This window comes from Elephas maximus, chromosome 19 (assembly GCF_024166365.1).
Source record: "Elephas maximus indicus isolate mEleMax1 chromosome 19, mEleMax1 primary haplotype, whole genome shotgun sequence".
Classification (NCBI taxonomy): domain Eukaryota; kingdom Metazoa; phylum Chordata; class Mammalia; order Proboscidea; family Elephantidae; genus Elephas; species Elephas maximus.
The window spans coordinates 49,966,619-49,993,396 of record NC_064837.1 but is presented as its reverse complement, the minus strand read 5'-3'; the positions used below and the strand labels follow the sequence as shown (position 1 = coordinate 49,993,396).

The 26,778-nt window shown below is 52.3% G+C and overlaps 4 non-coding genes across 4 annotated transcripts; all 4 read right to left on the bottom strand.

Moving 5' to 3' along the window:
* Window positions 1-485: 485 nt before the first annotated feature.
* LOC126063409 (U2 spliceosomal RNA) lies at window positions 486-676 on the bottom strand. Its single transcript, XR_007514349.1, has one exon. It is a non-coding gene; the product is annotated as a U2 spliceosomal RNA (small nuclear RNA).
* A 6,406-nt stretch (window positions 677-7,082) lies between these two features.
* LOC126063408 (U2 spliceosomal RNA) lies at window positions 7,083-7,273 on the bottom strand. Its single transcript, XR_007514348.1, has one exon. It is a non-coding gene; the product is annotated as a U2 spliceosomal RNA (small nuclear RNA).
* A 6,405-nt stretch (window positions 7,274-13,678) lies between these two features.
* LOC126063406 (U2 spliceosomal RNA) lies at window positions 13,679-13,869 on the bottom strand. Its single transcript, XR_007514346.1, has one exon. It is a non-coding gene; the product is annotated as a U2 spliceosomal RNA (small nuclear RNA).
* A 6,408-nt stretch (window positions 13,870-20,277) lies between these two features.
* On the bottom strand, window positions 20,278-20,468 carry LOC126063405 (U2 spliceosomal RNA). The gene has a single exon (XR_007514345.1). It is a non-coding gene; the product is annotated as a U2 spliceosomal RNA (small nuclear RNA).
* Window positions 20,469-26,778: the final 6,310 nt, after the last annotated feature.

The following is a 26,778-nucleotide window of genomic DNA, read 5'->3' as shown; positions in this document are numbered from 1 at the left end:
TGGCTTTTCAGCACTTTAAAGAGGCCTTTTGCAGCACATTCGCCCAACGCAAGGCGTCTTTTGGCTTCCTGACTGCTGCCTCCGTGGGTGTTGAGCCTGTTGTATAGGTGTGCGACGTATGTATTCTAAGCTCACGAATAGGCCGTACCCGGGTTGATGTGCAGGGCCAGCCCTGAGCCCCGGTGGCAGCGTCCACTTGATGTCCCTGTGCACACGTGGTCAGAGCCCACTAGGGCCAGAGGAGGCGGCGCTTTCCAAAGCGGTGAAACACCGAATTTTCTGCAGCGGGGTGGGTGGACCCCAGGGGGGGCCTGAGCGGCAAACCCTCCCGGTAGGCTTTTCAGAGGTGTGGCAGACGTGAGGACCCGAGCTGGTGTACTCCGTAAGGCGCCCCGGATAGAAGACGCGGGCGCCACATAAACGCAAAAGACAAGGAGAAGCGCGCCATTTCTGCTGCTGTTAGACCGCCGGTTGTGGTCCCCGGAGGGGGGTGCACCGTTCCTGGAGGTACTGCAATACCAGGTCGATGCGTGGAGTGGACGGAGCAAGCTCCTATTCCACCTCCCAGCTCCAAAAATCCATTTAATATATTGTCCTCGGATAGAGGACGTATCAGATATTAAACTGATAAGAACAGATACTACACTTGATCTTAGCCAAAAGGCCGAGAAGCGATGCCGGCCTCCGCCCCCCTCGCCGGGGCACTGCTCCCCTCACACATCTTCAGCTCACGGTGAGCACACACAGCCTCAACCCAGGACTCACCCGCTCTCCTACTTTTGCCAGCGTGCTGCTGTCAGAACCTCAACGAATACGTGGCTTGGCAGGTTGATACTTATTGGGGCCTTTTGCACCTTTTAACTTTCCAGCTCCCCTAGCTTCCGGGCGAAACAGACATTTCTCATTTGCATGAACCGCCCACACGGGCCTTCTCCGGCTCGGCGGGACCGCCCCCTCGCCTTGGAACCCAAACCCAAACCCAAACCCAAACCCAAACCCAGCCGCACGTAAATCAACAGAGAGGATGGGGTGGGACAGCTCCTTCAGCCGCGTCGCCCTGGGAAAAAGGAGGAAAAGCCCAGGACGAGCAAGACGCAAACCGCTCTATGAGGTTTTTCTTTCAAATCCTTAAACGCACAGCTACGCTGAAAGGGTTTCACAGTGTCCTCCTAACCGTATGCCACCTCCACACATGTATGTATATAGACATATACGGATAAGTGTACACACATGTATCTCGATTTCACCTTCTCTCTCTCCCTCCCTCTCTTTTATGATGATGAGGATTTATTTACCATTAATTTTCTTCTTTTCTTCTTGGTGGGCGCCGCCAGAGTACAGTCCCCCGGGCAATGCAGGCGATGACAGGTTCACCGGGTGGACCGGCGACTCCTGGGTACGGGGCCCTCCGTGGGGAGGACACAGCTTCGCGGTAAATCCAGTCCTCTTCTGCGAGGGGAGGAGCATTCCAGGCACAAGGAGCCACCAGTTCAGACGCCCTAAGGAGGTTCCCGAGGAAGAGCGTGGGAGGCCGGGGTGGCTGAGGCTGACCTGCCCGCTACAAATTGGGAGTTTTCCCACTACCCCGGGTCGGGATGCCAAGCGGTAAGCTCCGGGGGCCCCAGGGCTCCCTCTCACTTCCGGCCTGCTAGCTCCCACTACTCCCTCAGGTTTGGTAATTTGCTACAACGACTCACAGAACTCGGGAAAGCGCTCTGCTTAGGATTACAGTTCTATTACAGCAAAAAGGATACAAATGAAGAGACGCAGAGCCTGAGGCCTGGGAGCGTTCCCAACGCGGAGCTTCCACGTGCCAAAAAGGGATGCGCTACCCTCGCCCCTGCATGGATGCCTTTCATCAACCGGGAAGCCCGGGGAGCTTCCGAGTCCAGAGCCTTTATCGAAGCCTCATTAAGCGGGCAGGATTGATTGAATCGTGCCTCCCCACCCCCCCACCCCCCTCCCCCACCCCGCGCCCTGCAGTCAACTGAGTCCTTCTGGCCTGGCCAACCCCCACCAAAGAGGCACCTCATTAGGTGGTGTGGTCTGGAGCCCTCATCCAAGACACTTCACTCACTGGGGCACAGTCCCAACGTTTTAGAGGCTATCATCTCTCAGGGACCAAGGATAAAGACCAAATGCTTTGGGCAAACTTAAAGCCTCCGCCCCACAGAGACTTAGAGGGACATGCCAACCAAACGCAACAAGTGATCCCGGACTGGCTCCTGGGCCAGGAAAACAAATGGCAGTAAGGGGCTCTGTTGAGATGATTGGCGAAATCTGAACACGGGCCGTAGATTAGAGTATGGGGGTCAAGGTTAAGGAGCTGAGATCAGGCCAGGGTGTTGGAAGGATCATCTGCGCGGGTGTTGCCATCACCGGGAATCGCGACAGGAGTAAGTCGGCGAGAGACAGTGAGCCGGGAGCTAAAATCCCCAAGGAATGAGCGGGTGCGCAGTAGGACGGGAGACCCGCGGCTGGACCGATGGCGGGAAGGAGGTGAGGGAGTGGGTGGTATGCCACTCGAAGCTGAACTCCAAGCTGGGGTCGGGGGCAGTCAGGGAAGATGGACGTTGAGGACCACCGCAGAGAGAAAGAGAACACCCACCGCGCCCCCGTCCCTCCTAACATTGCTGTCATACATCTCACTTATCCATAAGCTATCATCATCCAGTAGAGCGTTGCTACTATTATTATTTTAAATAAATGGTTATGCGAGATCGGTTAAGCACAAGAAAAAATAGAATATTCGGTTTTACCCTCATGTTATTTCTTCTCGAACGCTCTTCCTTTCTTTCTGTCCATCCGAGTCTCGGATCTATGTAATTTTCCTTCTCCCTGAAGAACTCCTTTTAGCATTTCTTGCAGGGCGGGTCTAGTGCCAACAATTCCCGCAAGTTGTGTTTGACTGGGAAAGTCTTTAAATCCTGGGGCACAGAATTCTAGGTTGCTGTCTTTCCTTTCAAGACTTTAAATATGTCACTCCACTCTCTCCTCGCTTGCACGGTTTATGAAGAGAAGTCTGATGTAACTCTTACCCTTGTTCCTTTATAGCTAAGGTGGCTTTTCGTTTGTTTGTTTGTGTTTTGGCTTCTTTCAAGATTTTACCTTCAATTTTCTGCAGTTTGAATGGAATGTGATGTGCCTAGGTTTAGGCTTTTGATTGGTTTTGTTCTGGTTTTGTTTCTCCTGCTCGGTGTTCTCTCAGCCCCCTATGCTTTGGTCCCTGCGGACAGTTCTGGACAGGTATCAGCCATTATTACGTTATTACATTACGTGACATTCCATCACGTATCTCTTCTGTTCCGTTCTCTCTTTCTTCTCCTTCCGGTCTTTCCATGGCTCGTTTGTTACGTCACTTGTGGTTGTCCCACAGTTCCTGGATGCTCCTCTTTTTCCTCAGTCTTTTCTTCTGCTTACTTTTCCGTTTGGGGAGTTTCTATTGACATGTCTCCACGCTCACTGATTCTTTCCTCAGCCATGTCCGGTCTACGGATGAACATTCTTCATCCCTGTTACAAGGTTTTGTTTTGTCTTTCTTTCTAGATTTTCTCTTGATACTTAGAGTTTCGGCCTCTCTGCTGACATTTCCATTAGAGCGTATTAATCATAGTTATTATAAATCTCGATCTGATATTGCCCAAATCTGCAATATCGGACTCTGTTTCTGATGCCTGCCCTGTCTCTTTGGACTGTTTTGTTTTGTTTTTCCCTCGCAATCTTTTGTTGAAAGCCGGCCATCACGTACCAGGTCAAAGGAACTGATGTTCTCTCAAGCTGTAATCCCTGGCAAAGCCCCGATGTTAGGCCCAGAGGCAGCGGTGATTCTTTGTATTGGCGTGTGTGCCTCTCCGGTTTTCTGGACGATAATTTGCCCCGCGAACTCTATTCCCTGATGGGTGTAAAACGAGTCGTTGATGTTCACTTTTTCAGTTTTTTCTTGTGGTGAGGACAGGACTGGTGGTTCAGAGCCGTTGACATGCCGGACCCGAAACCAGGATTCGGTCCGAAGTTACTTTAACTTTTAAGATCAATGTAATGCACTACGTTAACAGACTAAAAAGGAAGAAATTACCTCACAGTTGTTATTGCTGTCGTTAGGTGACATCCAGTCGATTTCGACTCATAACCGACCCCATGTGACAGAGAACTGCCCCATAGGCTTTCCTAGGCTATCATCTTTATGAGAGCGGTTTGCCAGGTCGTTCTCCCAAGGAGCTGCTGGGCGGGTTCGAACTGCCAACCTTGTGGTTAGCAGCCCAAGCACCTAAGTGTTGTGCCACCGGGGCTCCTTGCTCATCTCGAGGGGTATAGAAAAAGCATTTGACGAAATTCAACACCAATTCATGATTTAAAAAACAACCAAGTTTGGAGTAAAATGGAACGTCTACCCGATAACGGGCAGCTAAGAAAATCTAGAGTTGACATACCTCATGGTGAAAGACTGAATATCTTTCCTGTACGATCAACAACAAGGCAAGAAAGTCAGGTTTGCACCAGGTCTACTCAACATTGGACTGGGGAACCAGGGCGACAAGGCAGTAGAAGAAGGAGGTGAAGGAGGAGTAGGAGGAAGAAGAGGAGAAGGAGAAGGAGAGGAAGGAGGAGGAGGAGGAGGAGGAGGAAAAGGAGAAAGTGAAGAGGAAGGAGAAGGAGAAAAGACATACAGGGGATTGGAAAAAGCAGAAGTAAACCTCACAATACCCTCAAGGTAAATAACTTCACAAGAAAAACATGTGCAAAACTTTTACAACCGCCTTGTACGAATACACCACGTTTCGTTTTTTTCCCGTTCATCCGTTGACGGATGTGTTGGCTGTTTCCGCCTTTGGGCTATTTTGAAAACTGTTGCAATGAGCAAGTTTAGCTCCTGTGTGGTCTTATGCCTTCACTGGATTCTCTGGGTGGTGCAAATGCTTAACTGCTTGCTGCTAGCGGGAACCTGGAGGTTCACGCCCACCCAGAGGCAGCTTTCATAACAATAAACAGCCTAGGCAACCCTACGGGGGGTGGGGGGGGAGGGGCAGCTCTGACTCCAGGGCACCTAACAACTACAATAGGCAGAAGAGCTGGCGAAGGGGCGGGTGTTCAAGGCAAAAGAAAGCGCCTGAGCAAAGTCAGGGAAGGGAGAAGAAAAAGCAGGGTGTGTTTGCAAGGCGGGATTCCCCGGGCGGTGCAAAGCACTCGACGACGGCTAACCTAAAGGTTGGAGGTCGGAGTCCACCCAGAGGCACCTCGGAAGAAAGGCCTGGCGGTGGTCCGCCTCCAAAGGGTGAGTCATCGAAACGCCCGTGGAGCACAGTTCTACCCGGACACAGGTGGGGTTGTCATGGGGCTGGGATCGATTCAACGGCAACAACTGGTTGGCTGGTATATATACCTAGGAGGGGAAGCGCTGGGTCATACGGTGACTCCATGTTTGTTTGAGTGTCTGAGGAACCGCCGGGCTTCTCCAAAGCAACTGGAACGAACGTGGTGGTACGCTCCCCCCAGCAACGGACGAGGGTTGCACTTTCTGTGCGTTCTCATCAAAACGCGCCCTACCTCTTTGTTTTACGCCTTCGTCGCTGGAGTCTAGGGTTTACAGCATCCGTCTCTAACTTATCTCCAGCATTAAAAGCAAAAAACCAAACCCACTGCCCTCGACTCGATTCCGACTCACAGCGACCCTATAGGACAGAGTAGAACCGCCCCACAGAGTTTCCAAGGAGCGCCTGGCGGATTCCAACTGCCGACCTTTTGGTCAGCAGCCATAGCACTTAACCACTACGCCACCGGGGTTTCCAGCATTACCACCAACTAATACCATCCGACTTGATTAAAAAAACGAAGACAAAACCCAAACCAAACCCGCTGCCATCGAGCCGATTCCAACCCACAGCGACCCTACGGGACAGAGCAGAACTGCCCCGTAGAGTTGCCAAGGAGGGCCCGGCGGATGGGAACTGCCGAGCTTTTGGTGAACAGCCGCAGTGCTTAACCACTAGGCCCCCAGGGTTTCCACTTGGTATATAGAGTGCCAGTGTAACCGTTATACCACTGGAGGTACTCGCACGCTCCCCCCTCTGGTCCTTCGCGCTCTCTGTCACTCATACATCTCGTTACACGTATGCACGTGCAATACAAAAGTGTGCCTGTTGTACGTTGTTGTTGCTCTTAGGTGCCATCCGGTCGGTTCCGACTCATAGCGACCCTACGTACGGCGCCATCCCCCCAATCGTCGTTGTGCTTAAGCCACTGCGTCGATCCACCTCACTGAGGGTCTTCCCTCTTTTTCGCTGACCCTCTCTACTTTACCAAGCATGGCGCCCTTCTCCAGGGACTGATCCCTCCTGACGACGCGTCCGAAGTATGTGTGTGGGCGCCGTCCTTGCTTCCAGGAGCATGCTGGTTGTACTTCTTCCAAGACAGGTGCGTTGGTTCTTTTGGCAGTCCACGGTAGTAGTATCGCCAGTATTCTTCTCCGACACGAAAATCCCAAGGCGTCAATTCTCCTTTCGGTCTTCTTTATTCGTCGTCCAGCTTTCGCATGCGTAGGAGGCGATTGCAAAGACCACGGCTTGGGTCAGGCGCACCTCAGTCTCCAAGGCGACGCCTTGGCTTTTCAGCACTTTAAAGAGGCCTTTTGCAGCACATTCGCCCAACGCAAGGCGTCTTTTGGCTTCCTGACTGCTGCCTCCGTGGGTGTTGAGCCTGTTGTATAGGTGTGCGACGTATGTATTCTAAGCTCACGAATAGGCCGTACCCGGGTTGATGTGCAGGGCCAGCCCTGAGCCCCGGTGGCAGCGTCCACTTGATGTCCCTGTGCACACGTGGTCAGAGCCCACTAGGGCCAGAGGAGGCGGCGCTTTCCAAAGCGGTGAAACACCGAATTTTCTGCAGCGGGGTGGGTGGACCCCAGGGGGGGCCTGAGCGGCAAACCCTCCCGGTAGGCTTTTCAGAGGTGTGGCAGACGTGAGGACCCGAGCTGGTGTACTCCGTAAGGCGCCCCGGATAGAAGACGCGGGCGCCACATAAACGCAAAAGACAAGGAGAAGCGCGCCATTTCTGCTGCTGTTAGACCGCCGGTTGTGGTCCCCGGAGGGGGGTGCACCGTTCCTGGAGGTACTGCAATACCAGGTCGATGCGTGGAGTGGACGGAGCAAGCTCCTATTCCACCTCCCAGCTCCAAAAATCCATTTAATATATTGTCCTCGGATAGAGGACGTATCAGATATTAAACTGATAAGAACAGATACTACACTTGATCTTAGCCAAAAGGCCGAGAAGCGATGCCGGCCTCCGCCCCCCTCGCCGGGGCACTGCTCCCCTCACACATCTTCAGCTCACGGTGAGCACACACAGCCTCAACCCAGGACTCACCCGCTCTCCTACTTTTGCCAGCGTGCTGCTGTCAGAACCTCAACGAATACGTGGCTTGGCAGGTTGATACTTATTGGGGCCTTTTGCACCTTTTAACTTTCCAGCTCCCCTAGCTTCCGGGCGAAACAGACATTTCTCATTTGCATGAACCGCCCACACGGGCCTTCTCCGGCTCGGCGGGACCGCCCCCTCGCCTTGGAACCCAAACCCAAACCCAAACCCAAACCCAAACCCAGCCGCACGTAAATCAACAGAGAGGATGGGGTGGGACAGCTCCTTCAGCCGCGTCGCCCTGGGAAAAAGGAGGAAAAGCCCAGGACGAGCAAGACGCAAACCGCTCTATGAGGTTTTTCTTTCAAATCCTTAAACGCACAGCTACGCTGAAAGGGTTTCACAGTGTCCTCCTAACCGTATGCCACCTCCACACATGTATGTATATAGACATATACGGATAAGTGTACACACATGTATCTCGATTTCACCTTCTCTCTCTCCCTCCCTCTCTTTTATGATGATGAGGATTTATTTACCATTAATTTTCTTCTTTTCTTCTTGGTGGGCGCCGCCAGAGTACAGTCCCCCGGGCAATGCAGGCGATGACAGGTTCACCGGGTGGACCGGCGACTCCTGGGTACGGGGCCCTCCGTGGGGAGGACACAGCTTCGCGGTAAATCCAGTCCTCTTCTGCGAGGGGAGGAGCATTCCAGGCACAAGGAGCCACCAGTTCAGACGCCCTAAGGAGGTTCCCGAGGAAGAGCGTGGGAGGCCGGGGTGGCTGAGGCTGACCTGCCCGCTACAAATTGGGAGTTTTCCCACTACCCCGGGTCGGGATGCCAAGCGGTAAGCTCCGGGGGCCCCAGGGCTCCCTCTCACTTCCGGCCTGCTAGCTCCCACTACTCCCTCAGGTTTGGTAATTTGCTACAACGACTCACAGAACTCGGGAAAGCGCTCTGCTTAGGATTACAGTTCTATTACAGCAAAAAGGATACAAATGAAGAGACGCAGAGCCTGAGGCCTGGGAGCGTTCCCAACGCGGAGCTTCCACGTGCCAAAAAGGGATGCGCTACCCTCGCCCCTGCATGGATGCCTTTCATCAACCGGGAAGCCCGGGGAGCTTCCGAGTCCAGAGCCTTTATCGAAGCCTCATTAAGCGGGCAGGATTGATTGAATCGTGCCTCCCCACCCCCCCACCCCCCTCCCCCACCCCGCGCCCTGCAGTCAACTGAGTCCTTCTGGCCTGGCCAACCCCCACCAAAGAGGCACCTCATTAGGTGGTGTGGTCTGGAGCCCTCATCCAAGACACTTCACTCACTGGGGCACAGTCCCAACGTTTTAGAGGCTATCATCTCTCAGGGACCAAGGATAAAGACCAAATGCTTTGGGCAAACTTAAAGCCTCCGCCCCACAGAGACTTAGAGGGACATGCCAACCAAACGCAACAAGTGATCCCGGACTGGCTCCTGGGCCAGGAAAACAAATGGCAGTAAGGGGCTCTGTTGAGATGATTGGCGAAATCTGAACACGGGCCGTAGATTAGAGTATGGGGGTCAAGGTTAAGGAGCTGAGATCAGGCCAGGGTGTTGGAAGGATCATCTGCGCGGGTGTTGCCATCACCGGGAATCGCGACAGGAGTAAGTCGGCGAGAGACAGTGAGCCGGGAGCTAAAATCCCCAAGGAATGAGCGGGTGCGCAGTAGGACGGGAGACCCGCGGCTGGACCGATGGCGGGAAGGAGGTGAGGGAGTGGGTGGTATGCCACTCGAAGCTGAACTCCAAGCTGGGGTCGGGGGCAGTCAGGGAAGATGGACGTTGAGGACCACCGCAGAGAGAAAGAGAACACCCACCGCGCCCCCGTCCCTCCTAACATTGCTGTCATACATCTCACTTATCCATAAGCTATCATCATCCAGTAGAGCGTTGCTACTATTATTATTTTAAATAAATGGTTATGCGAGATCGGTTAAGCACAAGAAAAAATAGAATATTCGGTTTTACCCTCATGTTATTTCTTCTCGAACGCTCTTCCTTTCTTTCTGTCCATCCGAGTCTCGGATCTATGTAATTTTCCTTCTCCCTGAAGAACTCCTTTTAGCATTTCTTGCAGGGCGGGTCTAGTGCCAACAATTCCCGCAAGTTGTGTTTGACTGGGAAAGTCTTTAAATCCTGGGGCACAGAATTCTAGGTTGCTGTCTTTCCTTTCAAGACTTTAAATATGTCACTCCACTCTCTCCTCGCTTGCACGGTTTATGAAGAGAAGTCTGATGTAACTCTTACCCTTGTTCCTTTATAGCTAAGGTGGCTTTTCGTTTGTTTGTTTGTGTTTTGGCTTCTTTCAAGATTTTACCTTCAATTTTCTGCAGTTTGAATGGAATGTGATGTGCCTAGGTTTAGGCTTTTGATTGGTTTTGTTCTGGTTTTGTTTCTCCTGCTCGGTGTTCTCTCAGCCCCCTATGCTTTGGTCCCTGCGGACAGTTCTGGACAGGTATCAGCCATTATTACGTTATTACATTACGTGACATTCCATCACGTATCTCTTCTGTTCCGTTCTCTCTTTCTTCTCCTTCCGGTCTTTCCATGGCTCGTTTGTTACGTCACTTGTGGTTGTCCCACAGTTCCTGGATGCTCCTCTTTTTCCTCAGTCTTTTCTTCTGCTTACTTTTCCGTTTGGGGAGTTTCTATTGACATGTCTCCACGCTCACTGATTCTTTCCTCAGCCATGTCCGGTCTACGGATGAACATTCTTCATCCCTGTTACAAGGTTTTGTTTTGTCTTTCTTTCTAGATTTTCTCTTGATACTTAGAGTTTCGGCCTCTCTGCTGACATTTCCATTAGAGCGTATTAATCATAGTTATTATAAATCTCGATCTGATATTGCCCAAATCTGCAATATCGGACTCTGTTTCTGATGCCTGCCCTGTCTCTTTGGACTGTTTTGTTTTGTTTTTCCCTCGCAATCTTTTGTTGAAAGCCGGCCATCACGTACCAGGTCAAAGGAACTGATGTTCTCTCAAGCTGTAATCCCTGGCAAAGCCCCGATGTTAGGCCCAGAGGCAGCGGTGATTCTTTGTATTGGCGTGTGTGCCTCTCCGGTTTTCTGGACGATAATTTGCCCCGCGAACTCTATTCCCTGATGGGTGTAAAACGAGTCGTTGATGTTCACTTTTTCAGTTTTTTCTTGTGGTGAGGACAGGACTGGTGGTTCAGAGCCGTTGACATGCCGGACCCGAAACCAGGATTCGGTCCGAAGTTACTTTAACTTTTAAGATCAATGTAATGCACTACGTTAACAGACTAAAAAGGAAGAAATTACCTCACAGTTGTTATTGCTGTCGTTAGGTGACATCCAGTCGATTTCGACTCATAACCGACCCCATGTGACAGAGAACTGCCCCATAGGCTTTCCTAGGCTATCATCTTTATGAGAGCGGTTTGCCAGGTCGTTCTCCCAAGGAGCTGCTGGGCGGGTTCGAACTGCCAACCTTGTGGTTAGCAGCCCAAGCACCTAAGTGTTGTGCCACCGGGGCTCCTTGCTCATCTCGAGGGGTATAGAAAAAGCATTTGACGAAATTCAACACCAATTCATGATTTAAAAAACAACCAAGTTTGGAGTAAAATGGAACGTCTACCCGATAACGGGCAGCTAAGAAAATCTAGAGTTGACATACCTCATGGTGAAAGACTGAATATCTTTCCTGTACGATCAACAACAAGGCAAGAAAGTCAGGTTTGCACCAGGTCTACTCAACATTGGACTGGGGAACCAGGGCGACAAGGCAGTAGAAGAAGGAGGTGAAGGAGGAGTAGGAGGAAGAAGAGGAGAAGGAGAAGGAGAGGAAGGAGGAGGAGGAGGAGGAGGAGGAAAAGGAGAAAGTGAAGAGGAAGGAGAAGGAGAAAAGACATACAGGGGATTGGAAAAAGCAGAAGTAAACCTCACAATACCCTCAAGGTAAATAACTTCACAAGAAAAACATGTGCAAAACTTTTACAACCGCCTTGTACGAATACACCACGTTTCGTTTTTTTCCCGTTCATCCGTTGACGGATGTGTTGGCTGTTTCCGCCTTTGGGCTATTTTGAAAACTGTTGCAATGAGCAAGTTTAGCTCCTGTGTGGTCTTATGCCTTCACTGGATTCTCTGGGTGGTGCAAATGCTTAACTGCTTGCTGCTAGCGGGAACCTGGAGGTTCACGCCCACCCAGAGGCAGCTTTCATAACAATAAACAGCCTAGGCAACCCTACGGGGGGTGGGGGGGAGGGGCAGCTCTGACTCCAGGGCACCTAACAACTACAATAGGCAGAAGAGCTGGCGAAGGGGCGGGTGTTCAAGGCAAAAGAAAGCGCCTGAGCAAAGTCAGGGAAGGGAGAAGAAAAAGCAGGGTGTGTTTGCAAGGCGGGATTCCCCGGGCGGTGCAAAGCACTCGACGACGGCTAACCTAAAGGTTGGAGGTCGGAGTCCACCCAGAGGCACCTCGGAAGAAAGGCCTGGCGGTGGTCCGCCTCCAAAGGGTGAGTCATCGAAACGCCCGTGGAGCACAGTTCTACCCGGACACAGGTGGGGTTGTCATGGGGCTGGGATCGATTCAACGGCAACAACTGGTTGGCTGGTATATATACCTAGGAGGGGAAGCGCTGGGTCATACGGTGACTCCATGTTTGTTTGAGTGTCTGAGGAACCGCCGGGCTTCTCCAAAGCAACTGGAACGAACGTGGTGGTACGCTCCCCCCAGCAACGGACGAGGGTTGCACTTTCTGTGCGTTCTCATCAAAACGCGCCCTACCTCTTTGTTTTACGCCTTCGTCGCTGGAGTCTAGGGTTTACAGCATCCGTCTCTAACTTATCTCCAGCATTAAAAGCAAAAAACCAAACCCACTGCCCTCGACTCGATTCCGACTCACAGCGACCCTATAGGACAGAGTAGAACCGCCCCACAGAGTTTCCAAGGAGCGCCTGGCGGATTCCAACTGCCGACCTTTTGGTCAGCAGCCATAGCACTTAACCACTACGCCACCGGGGTTTCCAGCATTACCACCAACTAATACCATCCGACTTGATTAAAAAAACGAAGACAAAACCCAAACCAAACCCGCTGCCATCGAGCCGATTCCAACCCACAGCGACCCTACGGGACAGAGCAGAACTGCCCCGTAGAGTTGCCAAGGAGGGCCCGGCGGATGGGAACTGCCGAGCTTTTGGTGAACAGCCGCAGTGCTTAACCACTAGGCCCCCAGGGTTTCCACTTGGTATATAGAGTGCCAGTGTAACCGTTATACCACTGGAGGTACTCGCACGCTCCCCCCTCTGGTCCTTCGCGCTCTCTGTCACTCATACATCTCGTTACACGTATGCACGTGCAATACAAAAGTGTGCCTGTTGTACGTTGTTGTTGCTCTTAGGTGCCATCCGGTCGGTTCCGACTCATAGCGACCCTACGTACGGCGCCATCCCCCCAATCGTCGTTGTGCTTAAGCCACTGCGTCGATCCACCTCACTGAGGGTCTTCCCTCTTTTTCGCTGACCCTCTCTACTTTACCAAGCATGGCGCCCTTCTCCAGGGACTGATCCCTCCTGACGACGCGTCCGAAGTATGTGTGTGGGCGCCGTCCTTGCTTCCAGGAGCATGCTGGTTGTACTTCTTCCAAGACAGGTGCGTTGGTTCTTTTGGCAGTCCACGGTAGTAGTATCGCCAGTATTCTTCTCCGACACGAAAATCCCAAGGCGTCAATTCTCCTTTCGGTCTTCTTTATTCGTCGTCCAGCTTTCGCATGCGTAGGAGGCGATTGCAAAGACCACGGCTTGGGTCAGGCGCACCTCAGTCTCCAAGGCGACGCCTTGGCTTTTCAGCACTTTAAAGAGGCCTTTTGCAGCACATTCGCCCAACGCAAGGCGTCTTTTGGCTTCCTGACTGCTGCCTCCGTGGGTGTTGAGCCTGTTGTATAGGTGTGCGACGTATGTATTCTAAGCTCACGAATAGGCCGTACCCGGGTTGATGTGCAGGGCCAGCCCTGAGCCCCGGTGGCAGCGTCCACTTGATGTCCCTGTGCACACGTGGTCAGAGCCCACTAGGGCCAGAGGAGGCGGCGCTTTCCAAAGCGGTGAAACACCGAATTTTCTGCAGCGGGGTGGGTGGACCCCAGGGGGGGCCTGAGCGGCAAACCCTCCCGGTAGGCTTTTCAGAGGTGTGGCAGACGTGAGGACCCGAGCTGGTGTACTCCGTAAGGCGCCCCGGATAGAAGACGCGGGCGCCACATAAACGCAAAAGACAAGGAGAAGCGCGCCATTTCTGCTGCTGTTAGACCGCCGGTTGTGGTCCCCGGAGGGGGGTGCACCGTTCCTGGAGGTACTGCAATACCAGGTCGATGCGTGGAGTGGACGGAGCAAGCTCCTATTCCACCTCCCAGCTCCAAAAATCCATTTAATATATTGTCCTCGGATAGAGGACGTATCAGATATTAAACTGATAAGAACAGATACTACACTTGATCTTAGCCAAAAGGCCGAGAAGCGATGCCGGCCTCCGCCCCCCTCGCCGGGGCACTGCTCCCCTCACACATCTTCAGCTCACGGTGAGCACACACAGCCTCAACCCAGGACTCACCCGCTCTCCTACTTTTGCCAGCGTGCTGCTGTCAGAACCTCAACGAATACGTGGCTTGGCAGGTTGATACTTATTGGGGCCTTTTGCACCTTTTAACTTTCCAGCTCCCCTAGCTTCCGGGCGAAACAGACATTTCTCATTTGCATGAACCGCCCACACGGGCCTTCTCCGGCTCGGCGGGACCGCCCCCTCGCCTTGGAACCCAAACCCAAACCCAAACCCAAACCCAAACCCAGCCGCACGTAAATCAACAGAGAGGATGGGGTGGGACAGCTCCTTCAGCCGCGTCGCCCTGGGAAAAAGGAGGAAAAGCCCAGGACGAGCAAGACGCAAACCGCTCTATGAGGTTTTTCTTTCAAATCCTTAAACGCACAGCTACGCTGAAAGGGTTTCACAGTGTCCTCCTAACCGTATGCCACCTCCACACATGTATGTATATAGACATATACGGATAAGTGTACACACATGTATCTCGATTTCACCTTCTCTCTCTCCCTCCCTCTCTTTTATGATGATGAGGATTTATTTACCATTAATTTTCTTCTTTTCTTCTTGGTGGGCGCCGCCAGAGTACAGTCCCCCGGGCAATGCAGGCGATGACAGGTTCACCGGGTGGACCGGCGACTCCTGGGTACGGGGCCCTCCGTGGGGAGGACACAGCTTCGCGGTAAATCCAGTCCTCTTCTGCGAGGGGAGGAGCATTCCAGGCACAAGGAGCCACCAGTTCAGACGCCCTAAGGAGGTTCCCGAGGAAGAGCGTGGGAGGCCGGGGTGGCTGAGGCTGACCTGCCCGCTACAAATTGGGAGTTTTCCCACTACCCCGGGTCGGGATGCCAAGCGGTAAGCTCCGGGGGCCCCAGGGCTCCCTCTCACTTCCGGCCTGCTAGCTCCCACTACTCCCTCAGGTTTGGTAATTTGCTACAACGACTCACAGAACTCGGGAAAGCGCTCTGCTTAGGATTACAGTTCTATTACAGCAAAAAGGATACAAATGAAGAGACGCAGAGCCTGAGGCCTGGGAGCGTTCCCAACGCGGAGCTTCCACGTGCCAAAAAGGGATGCGCTACCCTCGCCCCTGCATGGATGCCTTTCATCAACCGGGAAGCCCGGGGAGCTTCCGAGTCCAGAGCCTTTATCGAAGCCTCATTAAGCGGGCAGGATTGATTGAATCGTGCCTCCCCACCCCCCCACCCCCCTCCCCCACCCCGCGCCCTGCAGTCAACTGAGTCCTTCTGGCCTGGCCAACCCCCACCAAAGAGGCACCTCATTAGGTGGTGTGGTCTGGAGCCCTCATCCAAGACACTTCACTCACTGGGGCACAGTCCCAACGTTTTAGAGGCTATCATCTCTCAGGGACCAAGGATAAAGACCAAATGCTTTGGGCAAACTTAAAGCCTCCGCCCCACAGAGACTTAGAGGGACATGCCAACCAAACGCAACAAGTGATCCCGGACTGGCTCCTGGGCCAGGAAAACAAATGGCAGTAAGGGGCTCTGTTGAGATGATTGGCGAAATCTGAACACGGGCCGTAGATTAGAGTATGGGGGTCAAGGTTAAGGAGCTGAGATCAGGCCAGGGTGTTGGAAGGATCATCTGCGCGGGTGTTGCCATCACCGGGAATCGCGACAGGAGTAAGTCGGCGAGAGACAGTGAGCCGGGAGCTAAAATCCCCAAGGAATGAGCGGGTGCGCAGTAGGACGGGAGACCCGCGGCTGGACCGATGGCGGGAAGGAGGTGAGGGAGTGGGTGGTATGCCACTCGAAGCTGAACTCCAAGCTGGGGTCGGGGGCAGTCAGGGAAGATGGACGTTGAGGACCACCGCAGAGAGAAAGAGAACACCCACCGCGCCCCCGTCCCTCCTAACATTGCTGTCATACATCTCACTTATCCATAAGCTATCATCATCCAGTAGAGCGTTGCTACTATTATTATTTTAAATAAATGGTTATGCGAGATCGGTTAAGCACAAGAAAAAATAGAATATTCGGTTTTACCCTCATGTTATTTCTTCTCGAACGCTCTTCCTTTCTTTCTGTCCATCCGAGTCTCGGATCTATGTAATTTTCCTTCTCCCTGAAGAACTCCTTTTAGCATTTCTTGCAGGGCGGGTCTAGTGCCAACAATTCCCGCAAGTTGTGTTTGACTGGGAAAGTCTTTAAATCCTGGGGCACAGAATTCTAGGTTGCTGTCTTTCCTTTCAAGACTTTAAATATGTCACTCCACTCTCTCCTCGCTTGCACGGTTTATGAAGAGAAGTCTGATGTAACTCTTACCCTTGTTCCTTTATAGCTAAGGTGGCTTTTCGTTTGTTTGTTTGTGTTTTGGCTTCTTTCAAGATTTTACCTTCAATTTTCTGCAGTTTGAATGGAATGTGATGTGCCTAGGTTTAGGCTTTTGATTGGTTTTGTTCTGGTTTTGTTTCTCCTGCTCGGTGTTCTCTCAGCCCCCTATGCTTTGGTCCCTGCGGACAGTTCTGGACAGGTATCAGCCATTATTACGTTATTACATTACGTGACATTCCATCACGTATCTCTTCTGTTCCGTTCTCTCTTTCTTCTCCTTCCGGTCTTTCCATGGCTCGTTTGTTACGTCACTTGTGGTTGTCCCACAGTTCCTGGATGCTCCTCTTTTTCCTCAGTCTTTTCTTCTGCTTACTTTTCCGTTTGGGGAGTTTCTATTGACATGTCTCCACGCTCACTGATTCTTTCCTCAGCCATGTCCGGTCTACGGATGAACATTCTTCATCCCTGTTACAAGGTTTTGTTTTGTCTTTCTTTCTAGATTTTCTCTTGATACTTAGAGTTTCGGCCTCTCTGCTGACATTTCCATTAGAGCGTATTAATCATAGTTATTATAAATCTCGATCTGATATTGCCCAAATCTGCAATATCGGACTCTGTTTCTGATGCCTGCCCTGTCTCTTTGGACTGTTTTGTTTTGTTTTTCCCTCGCAATCTTTTGTTGAAAGCCGGCCATCACGTACCAGGTCAAAGGAACTGATGTTCTCTCAAGCTGTAATCCCTGGCAAAGCCCCGATGTTAGGCCCAGAGGCAGCGGTGATTCTTTGTATTGGCGTGTGTGCCTCTCCGGTTTTCTGGACGATAATTTGCCCCGCGAACTCTATTCCCTGATGGGTGTAAAACGAGTCGTTGATGTTCACTTTTTCAGTTTTTTCTTGTGGTGAGGACAGGACTGGTGGTTCAGAGCCGTTGACATGCCGGACCCGAAACCAGGATTCGGTCCGAAGTTACTTTAACTTTTAAGATCAATGTAATGCACTACGTTAACAGACTAAAAAGGAAGAAATTACCTCACAGTTGTTATTGCTGTCGTTAGGTGACATCCAGTCGATTTCGACTCATAACCGACCCCATGTGACAGAGAACTGCCCCATAGGCTTTCCTAGGCTATCATCTTTATGAGAGCGGTTTGCCAGGTCGTTCTCCCAAGGAGCTGCTGGGCGGGTTCGAACTGCCAACCTTGTGGTTAGCAGCCCAAGCACCTAAGTGTTGTGCCACCGGGGCTCCTTGCTCATCTCGAGGGGTATAGAAAAAGCATTTGACGAAATTCAACACCAATTCATGATTTAAAAAACAACCAAGTTTGGAGTAAAATGGAACGTCTACCCGATAACGGGCAGCTAAGAAAATCTAGAGTTGACATACCTCATGGTGAAAGACTGAATATCTTTCCTGTACGATCAACAACAAGGCAAGAAAGTCAGGTTTGCACCAGGTCTACTCAACATTGGACTGGGGAACCAGGGCGACAAGGCAGTAGAAGAAGGAGGTGAAGGAGGAGTAGGAGGAAGAAGAGGAGAAGGAGAAGGAGAGGAAGGAGGAGGAGGAGGAGGAGGAGGAAAAGGAGAAAGTGAAGAGGAAGGAGAAGGAGAAAAGACATACAGGGGATTGGAAAAAGCAGAAGTAAACCTCACAATACCCTCAAGGTAAATAACTTCACAAGAAAAACATGTGCAAAACTTTTACAACCGCCTTGTACGAATACACCACGTTTCGTTTTTTTCCCGTTCATCCGTTGACGGATGTGTTGGCTGTTTCCGCCTTTGGGCTATTTTGAAAACTGTTGCAATGAGCAAGTTTAGCTCCTGTGTGGTCTTATGCCTTCACTGGATTCTCTGGGTGGTGCAAATGCTTAACTGCTTGCTGCTAGCGGGAACCTGGAGGTTCACGCCCACCCAGAGGCAGCTTTCATAACAATAAACAGCCTAGGCAACCCTACGGGGGGTGGGGGGGAGGGGCAGCTCTGACTCCAGGGCACCTAACAACTACAATAGGCAGAAGAGCTGGCGAAGGGGCGGGTGTTCAAGGCAAAAGAAAGCGCCTGAGCAAAGTCAGGGAAGGGAGAAGAAAAAGCAGGGTGTGTTTGCAAGGCGGGATTCCCCGGGCGGTGCAAAGCACTCGACGACGGCTAACCTAAAGGTTGGAGGTCGGAGTCCACCCAGAGGCACCTCGGAAGAAAGGCCTGGCGGTGGTCCGCCTCCAAAGGGTGAGTCATCGAAACGCCCGTGGAGCACAGTTCTACCCGGACACAGGTGGGGTTGTCATGGGGCTGGGATCGATTCAACGGCAACAACTGGTTGGCTGGTATATATACCTAGGAGGGGAAGCGCTGGGTCATACGGTGACTCCATGTTTGTTTGAGTGTCTGAGGAACCGCCGGGCTTCTCCAAAGCAACTGGAACGAACGTGGTGGTACGCTCCCCCCAGCAACGGACGAGGGTTGCACTTTCTGTGCGTTCTCATCAAAACGCGCCCTACCTCTTTGTTTTACGCCTTCGTCGCTGGAGTCTAGGGTTTACAGCATCCGTCTCTAACTTATCTCCAGCATTAAAAGCAAAAAACCAAACCCACTGCCCTCGACTCGATTCCGACTCACAGCGACCCTATAGGACAGAGTAGAACCGCCCCACAGAGTTTCCAAGGAGCGCCTGGCGGATTCCAACTGCCGACCTTTTGGTCAGCAGCCATAGCACTTAACCACTACGCCACCGGGGTTTCCAGCATTACCACCAACTAATACCATCCGACTTGATTAAAAAAACGAAGACAAAACCCAAACCAAACCCGCTGCCATCGAGCCGATTCCAACCCACAGCGACCCTACGGGACAGAGCAGAACTGCCCCGTAGAGTTGCCAAGGAGGGCCCGGCGGATGGGAACTGCCGAGCTTTTGGTGAACAGCCGCAGTGCTTAACCACTAGGCCCCCAGGGTTTCCACTTGGTATATAGAGTGCCAGTGTAACCGTTATACCACTGGAGGTACTCGCACGCTCCCCCCTCTGGTCCTTCGCGCTCTCTGTCACTCATACATCTCGTTACACGTATGCACGTGCAATACAAAAGTGTGCCTGTTGTACGTTGTTGTTGCTCTTAGGTGCCATCCGGTCGGTTCCGACTCATAGCGACCCTACGTACGGCGCCATCCCCCCAATCGTCGTTGTGCTTAAGCCACTGCGTCGATCCACCTCACTGAGGGTCTTCCCTCTTTTTCGCTGACCCTCTCTACTTTACCAAGCATGGCGCCCTTCTCCAGGGACTGATCCCTCCTGACGACGCGTCCGAAGTATGTGTGTGGGCGCCGTCCTTGCTTCCAGGAGCATGCTGGTTGTACTTCTTCCAAGACAGGTGCGTTGGTTCTTTTGGCAGTCCACGGTAGTAGTATCGCCAGTATTCTTCTCCGACACGAAAATCCCAAGGCGTCAATTCTCCTTTCGGTCTTCTTTATTCGTCGTCCAGCTTTCGCATGCGTAGGAGGCGATTGCAAAGACCACGGCTTGGGTCAGGCGCACCTCAGTCTCCAAGGCGACGCCTTGGCTTTTCAGCACTTTAAAGAGGCCTTTTGCAGCACATTCGCCCAACGCAAGGCGTCTTTTGGCTTCCTGACTGCTGCCTCCGTGGGTGTTGAGCCTGTTGTATAGGTGTGCGACGTATGTATTCTAAGCTCACGAATAGGCCGTACCCGGGTTGATGTGCAGGGCCAGCCCTGAGCCCCGGTGGCAGCGTCCACTTGATGTCCCTGTGCACACGTGGTCAGAGCCCACTAGGGCCAGAGGAGGCGGCGCTTTCCAAAGCGGTGAAACACCGAATTTTCTGCAGCGGGGTGGGTGGACCCCGGGGGGGGCCTGAGCGGCAAACCCTCCCGGTAGGCTTTTCAGAGGTGTGGCAGACGTGAGGACCCGAGCTGGTGTACTCCGTAAGGCGCCCCGGATAGAAGACGCGGGCGCCACATAAACGCAAAAGACAAGGAGAAGCGCGCCATTTCTGCTGCTGTTAGACCGCCGGTTGTGGTCCTCCCCGGAGGGGGGTGCACCGTTCCTGGAGGTACTGCAATACCAGGTCGATGCGTGGAGTGGACGGAGCAAGCTCCTATTCCACCTCCCAGCTCCAAAAATCCATTTAATATATTGTCCTCGGATAGAGGACGTATCAGATATTAAACTGATAAGAACAGATACTACACTTGATCTTAGCCAAAAGGCCGAGAAGCGATGCCGGCCTCCGCCCCCCTCGCCGGGGCACTGCTCCCCTCACACATCTTCAGCTCACGGTGAGCACACACAGCCTCAACCCAGGACTCACCCGCTCTCCTACTTTTGCCAGCGTGCTGCTGTCAGAACCTCAACGAATACGTGGCTTGGCAGGTTGATACTTATTGGGGCCTTTTGCACCTTTTAACTTTCCAGCTCCCCTAGCTTCCGGGCGAAACAGACATTTCTCATTTGCATGAACCGCCCACACGGGCCTTCTCCGGCTCGGCGGGACCGCCCCCTCGCCTTGGAACCCAAACCCAAACCCAAACCCAAACCCAAACCCAGCCGCACGTAAATCAACAGAGAGGATGGGGTGGGACAGCTCCTTCAGCCGCGTCGCCCTGGGAAAAAGGAGGAAAAGCCCAGGACGAGCAAGACGCAAACCGCTCTATGAGGTTTTTCTTTCAAATCCTTAAACGCACAGCTACGCTGAAAGGGTTTCACAGTGTCCTCCTAACCGTATGCCACCTCCACACATGTATGTATATAGACATATACGGATAAGTGTACACACATGTATCTCGATTTCACCTTCTCTCTCTCCCTCCCTCTCTTTTATGATGATGAGGATTTATTTACCATTAATTTTCTTCTTTTCTTCTTGGTGGGCGCCGCCAGAGTACAGTCCCCCGGGCAATGCAGGCGATGACAGGTTCACCGGGTGGACCGGCGACTCCTGGGTACGGGGCCCTCCGTGGGGAGGACACAGCTTCGCGGTAAATCCAGTCCTCTTCTGCGAGGGGAGGAGCATTCCAGGCACAAGGAGCCACCAGTTCAGACGCCCTAAGGAGGTTCCCGAGGAAGAGCGTGGGAGGCCGGGGTGGCTGAGGCTGACCCGCCCGCTACAAATTGGGAGTTTTCCCACTACCCCGGGTCGGGATGCCAAGCGGTAAGCTCCGGGGGCCCCAGGGCTCCCTCTCACTTCCGGCCTGCTAGCTCCCACTACTCCCTCAGGTTTGGTAATTTGCTACAACGACTCACAGAACTCGGGAAAGCGCTCTGCTTAGGATTACAGTTCTATTACAGCAAAAAGGATACAAATGAAGAGACGCAGAGCCTGAGGCCTGGGAGCGTTCCCAACGCGGAGCTTCCACGTGCCAAAAAGGGATGCGCTACCCTCGCCCCTGCATGGATGCCTTTCATCAACCGGGAAGCCCGGGGAGCTTCCGAGTCCAGAGCCTTTATCGAAGCCTCATTAAGCGGGCAGGATTGATTGAATCGTGCCTCCCCACCCCCCCACCCCCCTCCCCCACCCCGCGCCCTGCAGTCAACTGAGTCCTTCTGGCCTGGCCAACCCCCACCAAAGAGGCACCTCATTAGGTGGTGTGGTCTGGAGCCCTCATCCAAGACACTTCACTCACTGGGGCACAGTCCCAACGTTTTAGAGGCTATCATCTCTCAGGGACCAAGGATAAAGACCAAATGCTTTGGGCAAACTTAAAGCCTCCGCCCCACAGAGACTTAGAGGGACATGCCAACCAAACGCAACAAGTGATCCCGGACTGGCTCCTGGGCCAGGAAAACAAATGGCAGTAAGGGGCTCTGTTGAGATGATTGGCGAAATCTGAACACGGGCCGTAGATTAGAGTATGGGGGTCAAGGTTAAGGAGCTGAGATCAGGCCAGGGTGTTGGAAGGATCATCTGCGCGGGTGTTGCCATCACCGGGAATCGCGACAGGAGTAAGTCGGCGAGAGACAGTGAGCCGGGAGCTAAAATCCCCAAGGAATGAGCGGGTGCGCAGTAGGACGGGAGACCCGCGGCTGGACCGATGGCGGGAAGGAGGTGAGGGAGTGGGTGGTATGCCACTCGAAGCTGAACTCCAAGCTGGGGTCGGGGGCAGTCAGGGAAGATGGACGTTGAGGACCACCGCAGAGAGAAAGAGAACACCCACCGCGCCCCCGTCCCTCCTAACATTGCTGTCATACATCTCACTTATCCATAAGCTATCATCATCCAGTAGAGCGTTGCTACTATTATTATTTTAAATAAATGGTTATGCGAGATCGGTTAAGCACAAGAAAAAATAGAATATTCGGTTTTACCCTCATGTTATTTCTTCTCGAACGCTCTTCCTTTCTTTCTGTCCATCCGAGTCTCGGATCTATGTAATTTTCCTTCTCCCTGAAGAACTCCTTTTAGCATTTCTTGCAGGGCGGGTCTAGTGCCAACAATTCCCGCAAGTTGTGTTTGACTGGGAAAGTCTTTAAATCCTGGGGCACAGAATTCTAGGTTGCTGTCTTTCCTTTCAAGACTTTAAATATGTCACTCCACTCTCTCCTCGCTTGCACGGTTTATGAAGAGAAGTCTGATGTAACTCTTACCCTTGTTCCTTTATAGCTAAGGTGGCTTTTCGTTTGTTTGTTTGTGTTTTGGCTTCTTTCAAGATTTTACCTTCAATTTTCTGCAGTTTGAATGGAATGTGATGTGCCTAGGTTTAGGCTTTTGATTGGTTTTGTTCTGGTTTTGTTTCTCCTGCTCGGTGTTCTCTCAGCCCCCTATGCTTTGGTCCCTGCGGACAGTTCTGGACAGGTATCAGCCATTATTACGTTATTACATTACGTGACATTCCATCACGTATCTCTTCTGTTCCGTTCTCTCTTTCTTCTCCTTCCGGTCTTTCCATGGCTCGTTTGTTACGTCACTTGTGGTTGTCCCACAGTTCCTGGATGCTCCTCTTTTTCCTCAGTCTTTTCTTCTGCTTACTTTTCCGTTTGGGGAGTTTCTATTGACATGTCTCCACGCTCACTGATTCTTTCCTCAGCCATGTCCGGTCTACGGATGAACATTCTTCATCCCTGTTACAAGGTTTTGTTTTGTCTTTCTTTCTAGATTTTCTCTTGATACTTAGAGTTTCGGCCTCTCTGCTGACATTTCCATTAGAGCGTATTAATCATAGTTATTATAAATCTCGATCTGATATTGCCCAAATCTGCAATATCGGACTCTGTTTCTGATGCCTGCCCTGTCTCTTTGGACTGTTTTGTTTTGTTTTTCCCTCGCAATCTTTTGTTGAAAGCCGGCCATCACGTACCAGGTCAAAGGAACTGATGTTCTCTCAAGCTGTAATCCCTGGCAAAGCCCCGATGTTAGGCCCAGAGGCAGCGGTGATTCTTTGTATTGGCGTGTGTGCCTCTCCGGTTTTCTGGACGATAATTTGCCCCGCGAACTCTATTCCCTGATGGGTGTAAAACGAGTCGTTGATGTTCACTTTTTCAGTTTTTTCTTGTGGTGAGGACAGGACTGGTGGTTCAGAGCCGTTGACATGCCGGACCCGAAACCAGGATTCGGTCCGAAGTTACTTTAACTTTTAAGATCAATGTAATGCACTACGTTAACAGACTAAAAAGGAAGAAATTACCTCACAGTTGTTATTGCTGTCGTTAGGTGACATCCAGTCGATTTCGACTCATAACCGACCCCATGTGACAGAGAACTGCCCCATAGGCTTTCCTAGGCTATCATCTTTATGAGAGCGGTTTGCCAGGTCGTTCTCCCAAGGAGCTGCTGGGCGGGTTCGAACTGCCAACCTTGTGGTTAGCAGCCCAAGCACCTAAGTGTTGTGCCACCGGGGCTCCTTGCTCATCTCGAGGGGTATAGAAAAAGCATTTGACGAAATTCAACACCAATTCATGATTTAAAAAACAACCAAGTTTGGAGTAAAATGGAACGTCTACCCGATAACGGGCAGCTAAGAAAATCTAGAGTTGACATACCTCATGGTGAAAGACTGAATATCTTTCCTGTACGATCAACAACAAGGCAAGAAAGTCAGGTTTGCACCAGGTCTACTCAACATTGGACTGGGGAACCAGGGCGACAAGGCAGTAGAAGAAGGAGGTGAAGGAGGAGTAGGAGGAAGAAGAGGAGAAGGAGAAGGAGAGGAAGGAGGAGGAGGAGGAGGAGGAGGAAAAGGAGAAAGTGAAGAGGAAGGAGAAGGAGAAAAGACATACAGGGGATTGGAAAAAGCAGAAGTAAACCTCACAATACCCTCAAGGTAAATAACTTCACAAGAAAAACATGTGCAAAACTTTTACAACCGCCTTGTACGAATACACCACGTTTCGTTTTTTTCCCGTTCATCCGTTGACGGATGTGTTGGCTGTTTCCGCCTTTGGGCTATTTTGAAAACTGTTGCAATGAGCAAGTTTAGCTCCTGTGTGGTCTTATGCCTTCACTGGATTCTCTGGGTGGTGCAAATGCTTAACTGCTTGCTGCTAGCGGGAACCTGGAGGTTCACGCCCACCCAGAGGCAGCTTTCATAACAATAAACAGCCTAGGCAACCCTACGGGGGGTGGGGGGGAGGGGCAGCTCTGACTCCAGGGCACCTAACAACTACAATAGGCAGAAGAGCTGGCGAAGGGGCGGGTGTTCAAGGCAAAAGAAAGCGCCTGAGCAAAGTCAGGGAAGGGAGAAGAAAAAGCAGGGTGTGTTTGCAAGGCGGGATTCCCCGGGCGGTGCAAAGCACTCGACGACGGCTAACCTAAAGGTTGGAGGTCGGAGTCCACCCAGAGGCACCTCGGAAGAAAGGCCTGGCGGTGGTCCGCCTCCAAAGGGTGAGTCATCGAAACGCCCGTGGAGCACAGTTCTACCCGGACACAGGTGGGGTTGTCATGGGGCTGGGATCGATTCAACGGCAACAACTGGTTGGCTGGTATATATACCTAGGAGGGGAAGCGCTGGGTCATACGGTGACTCCATGTTTGTTTGAGTGTCTGAGGAACCGCCGGGCTTCTCCAAAGCAACTGGAACGAACGTGGTGGTACGCTCCCCCCAGCAACGGACGAGGGTTGCACTTTCTGTGCGTTCTCATCAAAACGCGCCCTACCTCTTTGTTTTACGCCTTCGTCGCTGGAGTCTAGGGTTTACAGCATCCGTCTCTAACTTATCTCCAGCATTAAAAGCAAAAAACCAAACCCACTGCCCTCGACTCGATTCCGACTCACAGCGACCCTATAGGACAGAGTAGAACCGCCCCACAGAGTTTCCAAGGAGCGCCTGGCGGATTCCAACTGCCGACCTTTTGGTCAGCAGCCATAGCACTTAACCACTACGCCACCGGGGTTTCCAGCATTACCACCAACTAATACCATCCGACTTGATTAAAAAAACGAAGACAAAACCCAAACCAAACCCGCTGCCATCGAGCCGATTCCAACCCACAGCGACCCTACGGGACAGAGCAGAACTGCCCCGTAGAGTTGCCAAGGAGGGCCCGGCGGATGGGAACTGCCGAGCTTTTGGTGAACAGCCGCAGTGCTTAACCACTAGGCCCCCAGGGTTTCCACTTGGTATATAGAGTGCCAGTGTAACCGTTATACCACTGGAGGTACTCGCACGCTCCCCCCTCTGGTCCTTCGCGCTCTCTGTCACTCATACATCTCGTTACACGTATGCACGTGCAATACAAAAGTGTGCCTGTTGTACGTTGTTGTTGCTCTTAGGTGCCATCCGGTCGGTTCCGACTCATAGCGACCCTACGTACGGCGCCATCCCCCCAATCGTCGTTGTGCTTAAGCCACTGCGTCGATCCACCTCACTGAGGGTCTTCCCTCTTTTTCGCTGACCCTCTCTACTTTACCAAGCATGGCGCCCTTCTCCAGGGACTGATCCCTCCTGACGACGCGGCCGAAGTATGTGTGTGGGCGCCGTCCTTGCTTCCAGGAGCATGCTGGTTGTACTTCTTCCAAGACAGGTGCGTTGGTTCTTTTGGCAGTCCACGGTAGTAGTATCGCCAGTATTCTTCTCCGACACGAAAATCCCAAGGCGTCAATTCTCCTTTCGGTCTTCTTTATTCGTCGTCCAGCTTTCGCATGCGTAGGAGGCGATTGCAAAGACCACGGCTTGGGTCAGGCGCACCTCAGTCTCCAAGGCGACGCCTTGGCTTTTCAGCACTTTAAAGAGGCCTTTTGCAGCACATTCGCCCAACGCAAGGCGTCTTTTGGCTTCCTGACTGCTGCCTCCGTGGGTGTTGAGCCTGTTGTATAGGTGTGCGACGTATGTATTCTAAGCTCACGAATAGGCCGTACCCGGGTTGATGTGCAGGGCCAGCCCTGAGCCCCGGTGGCAGCGTCCACTTGATGTCCCTGTGCACACGTGGTCAGAGCCCACTAGGGCCAGAGGAGGCGGCGCTTTCCAAAGCGGTGAAACACCGAATTTTCTGCAGCGGGGTGGGTGGACCCCGGGGGGGGCCTGAGCGGCAAACCCTCCCGGTAGGCTTTTCAGAGGTGTGGCAGACGTGAGGACCCGAGCTGGTGTACTCCGTAAGGCG